The sequence below is a fragment of the Protobothrops mucrosquamatus genome, unplaced genomic scaffold (assembly GCF_001527695.2).
Source record: "Protobothrops mucrosquamatus isolate PMUCROS unplaced genomic scaffold, P.Mucros_1.0 scaffold_257, whole genome shotgun sequence".
In the NCBI taxonomy this organism is placed as follows: domain Eukaryota; kingdom Metazoa; phylum Chordata; class Lepidosauria; order Squamata; family Viperidae; genus Protobothrops; species Protobothrops mucrosquamatus.
The window spans coordinates 558,252-563,251 of record NW_015386333.1 but is presented as its reverse complement, the minus strand read 5'-3'; positions in this window follow the sequence as shown (position 1 = coordinate 563,251).

Sequence of the window (5,000 nt, the reverse complement as noted above, 5' to 3'; positions counted from 1 at the left end):
TCAGATATGGAGGAAGAGTCCTTTGCTTCTGCAGAAAGACTAGTCAGTGGGTAAGAAAGGAAAGGTAGGCAGGGGCTGGGCCCTGAACCTGGTTGCCATGGCAACATATTCTGTGCTAACTCAGATACATCCATGTAAGGTGAACAGTACTTGAGCTCATAGTCAACCTGTTTTGGGGCTACTTGTTTGTCCTCATAGAATCTACATAGACTGCTCAATGCTGGAAAAGTTGCAAGAATTGCGCATTTCCCATTCCTTACAGGGAGAGATTGCAGCCACCTCCTTCTGGTCTAGCTGTTGCATTGGATTTTTGAGATCGCTCGTGTCTATAGCAACAGGCTTGCAAGACTGACAGCGGAGGACTTTCTGAGATAACTGTGGGGGAACACAATAAGAGCTGGGGGCGTATGATGGAACTGCAGGCAAATTTAGTTGACTAGAAAATAAGTGTCCTGTTGTTTTAACTTGTTGGTCTACAGGGAACAAATTCTTTTCAGACAGGCTTTTATCTAATATCAACGTTTGTCCTTTTTTCATCTGTCCATATTGCCCATAAGGGTGCTTCGTGTGCTAGGTAATCTGCCAGCTTGTGTTGGGAACTTCCCCTCCTGAGGAGAAACACCAAATTTGCCTTCAACGGGGTCTGCAAGTGTTTGCAGTCACTCTGTCTTTTTCATGGGTGTCAGAGGCAAATGGTACCAATATCTGGTCATCTCCATGGATGTTACTGTCAGGTGAAAGCATTATCATGGAGTAAACCTAGCAATGTGGTCAGTAGGAATAAAAATGACTTAGTACCACATAATCAATTGATCACTCAATCGATTATCAAATTCCTCTAGTCCTGTTTTACAATTCTGTCCATACAATCTTGTGTCTACTAAGAGAGAGAGAATGAGAGAGAGATGCAGAATTTTGGCTTTGTTTGGGCTTTGTGTGGGCACCTTGCATTGATTTGAAGAATTAGAATCTTTAATTTGCTTTCAAAACCAGGATAAAATTTGGACATAAGTTCTCACTAAAGTTCTACTCTTGTCTGTCTCTCTGTCTACATGTTTTGCTGAAGAAAGCAGGAGGAAACAGAATCTTCAATAAGCAAAAGAAAATCAGAAATTCTCATTCTTTGAAACAGTATCCTTGTTTGATACTCTTCTTCCCTTCCTGTGGATCATACTTATAACTCAGCAGTGGAGTGCAGGAAAGCACAAAGTCATTGCTCAGTTGGGAGATGATGCTATATAAGAGAGCATAGTGGCTGAAATCCAGGACAAATTCCTAATGTTTGAAGATGCTGTGAAGAGAATACCATCAGAAAGTTAACACAATGAGCAAAATTTGTAGATGGAAAAGAAAACAAGAATACTAAACCAAAACATGAAAAAACACCTTGTTCTATCTCATTAGATCTACCACCCAGCAAAGAAAGGAAAATTCTCTTGTGAAAAGGCAAGTAGAAGGCCTTGAGCTCTGGAACTTAGCTCCGACAAAGCAAAACAATTGAACAGGCTATTTTAAAAAAAGGCAAGAGCTGAATCAAGTTAGGTTTAAATTACCCAATGGCATTCATTGAAAACAATATTTCAAAATGGATCTGGTTTTCATGGTTTTATTCTGTTAACAGGATGTCCAGTAGCTTATTCTGCTTGAGGAATGTGAAATGAGAAGATACCGAGGAAACTACCAGTTTTCAAAATTTCTGGAACAATAAACATAAAGATAGGCTCCCACCAGTCTCAACAGCACTCAATATAGTTCTACCTTAGGTAGAACTGCACTATTGGGCAAGGTAACAGTAAAACTCCCCACCTCAGACATGTCCCCTGCCATCCTTTGATGGCTTTTCACCAATTAATTGAACATTTGGGTAGAAAAGAGAATAATTTTATTCAACATTTTAGTTTAGCTACTACAGTTGACTTATTTCATGATGTTCTGTAATGGAATTCTATGCATAGATATTTGTAATATATTGCTATGTATGAGTCTTAATAGCTGTTAGTGGTGACACTTTTAACTACATGAAATTCAGTTTTTACGTATCTGATCCAGGAATGACAGATACAGGGCATCTCAATGAAGCCTAGAAACATCTATGGCAATTATAGTGACAGGGTGCTTTCTTACCATCTGTAAATCTGTGAAATCTTCTCCACAACACTTTCTGTGTTTTGGGCACAACGGAGAGAGTTCATGGTTTACTGGGTGACTTTTCTGTTTCTGCAGAGACAGAAAGAGTCATATATAAGAACTTCCATTTTCCCTCACATAAATCCAAAAAGATTTATAAAGATTTGTACAAACCAGTGAATGAAGTCAACTAAAATAAGGAAACATCAATATATAGGACACAGCCAACTCAAATTTACTTTTTGGCTAATTTAGGTAAGATAGTAAAGGGTTTAAATTAGTTCCTGGCTACAGAATTAGCTGGATGAAGTCAAAATGACTGGGGCTCACTCTAAGCAAAATGTCTATGGAGATTCTTAGTCATCCAGGTCATAACTATCCCAAAGATGCTTTTTCACGAGGCAACTGGACTTTCTTGTTTTTCTTTGAAATTGTTTCACTTCTTATTCAAGAAATTTCTTCAGCTCTGACTGGATGGTGGGGAATGGAAAGATTTATATTCCTTGCAGACAGTTACAAGACAGCACCCTAGGTGATAGAACCAACCTCAGCCCAGACCACATATCTGCCATGCTGGACCTCTGCCTGACCACTACCTATTTTCAATACAGTGAAGATTTCTACAGACAAAAACATGGGCTCACCTGTGTCCCCCATTATGGAAGAGGTAGAAACCAAAGCCCTAAACTCCTTCACAGGAATTTCACCCACTCACTGGTATAGGTATGTGGATGATACTTGGGTCAAGATCAAAACACAGGAATTGGAAGCCTTCACCAAACATATCAACTCGGTGGACAGACATATCAAATTCACACGTGAAGATGTTAAGGAAAATAGTCTAGCCTTCCTGGACAGTCCTGTATACATTAAGGAAGACAGAAGCCTTAACATTGAAATTTACAGAAAACCCACTCACACGGATCAATATTTACATCTTGTTTTTTTTAAATATATTTTATTAATTTTTTTATAATACAAGTTTTATTAGTTTTTCTTTTTACAACCAAATACTTGAGAAACAACGTGGTGACAGGGTAATCAGTTATGCCAAAACAAAATCATACATATGTAATTCAAATTAAATCATTAAAGACTCCCTCTCTGTTCCCTCAAATAATATATTGTATTCAAATTAATATGTTTTTCAATTTAATTCAATCAATCCAAACAATCATCAATAACATTTCATTTATATAAATCAAAATCCTGTATTGAGCTTTAGTATTTACAGTTACCATATTCCCATTTAGCTTAGATAGCCATATTATTAACACTTCAGGCGTCTTTCCTTTCCCTTTTCCTTAACCTAATCAATAACTCATTTATTAATATTATCTCTTTACTTCAAACTCATAATCTTAATCCTTACATCAGTCCATAATTCTAGGTTGCCTTTAATCCAATACATGAAATTTTAAATTTCATTTTTCAATCTTATTCTAGCTTTCCTCTTATGCCAGGCAGGTTTCCATAGCAGAGCTTCCCTTCCAGGTGATGAATCTCTTTTTGTTGCTTGTAGTGTCATTTGATTGGATGAAAACCATCTTGGTCTCTGCATTGGCCCTCTGTTTCTCTTGTCCATAAAGCCTCGTTGCTTCAGAAGTTCAGAATTCAGTCTTTGCTTTTCCTGGTCTTCAAAGCCATAGGTAGACTGCTTATAGGGCAAGATAAAATTCTCTTTGTTCTCAGTTAAGTCCTCTTCTTGTATAATCTGTTTTGTAGAGTAGTCAGGTGTAACCTGAGAGTCAGTTTTAAGGTTTAAAGTAGGAGTTCTGGCTCTTAATTCTGTAGTAAACTCTTTTATTGTAGTACATATTTCCTCTTTAGCCTCATAGATCTTTTCCAGTATAAGTTTACAGTTTAAATGTGATTGAGGCTTCTCCATTTTAACAATAGTTGAAGAGAAATCCTTTTTTCTTTTTCTTTTTTTCTTTTTTAGTAGAGGCTACAGTTGAGAAGTATCCACCCCCACAAATCCCACAGCTGGCTCAAATTATCTTTTATCTTGAAAAATAGTTTGAAGACCAAAACCATCTCATCTCCAAATAGTCAACAATTCCAATATTAACTTTTGACCATTAGATGTCCTCAGTAAGCTAAAAAGACTTTTTCAAACGCCATTTTTTTTCTATTTTTTAAAGAAAGAATGGAAAAAGAAATTACCAATATAATACCGCTCCAAAAAAGAAAACAAGAAACAATTTTTTCTGTACCTCAACGTAAATAGAGATAAAATATAGTCTTTAAAAACGTTTTAATCTGTCCTTTTGTAAAACGCCTTTGTTCCCACACATACAAAAGCCGCTTTTTCCAGACGGGGAAATAATTCCAATGAAGCTTTTGCAGGCAAAAACAACATAGGGTGAAGAGAGGAACAAAAAGGGTCTCACCCGGATCATCCGCAGTGGGTCTATTGCGTTTAGGTGTCAGTGTGACTTTCGGCTGGTGCAGCAGGGTGATCTGCCATCTTGCAGGCCGATCTTTGCTCCGTCGGCCCTAAGGAGATAGCTGGAGACATGGGGGAAGCTGCCGCCCTCCCCTATCTACCAGTAAGCCTCCTCCTCGGTGGTCGCCCCTCCAGGGCGAGAAGGTCAGCAATTTCTAAACATATGTACTTTCATTCAGTAATAGATAGCTCAATGCTTTGTTCCCAGCTGTTTTTTGCTATTTCTAGGCTTCTTGCCAAATTCTGGGTCAATGCTGCTATAGTTTTCTCTAATCCTCCACTAGATGTAATAGCCGGGGTGGCGGTTGGGACCCCCAGACTTGTAGTCATGGGGGATTTCAATCTGCCATCAGTGGGCGAGGCGTCGGCGGCAGCTCAGGAGTTCTTGGCTTCCATGACGGCCTTGGACTTGACCCAATTAGTA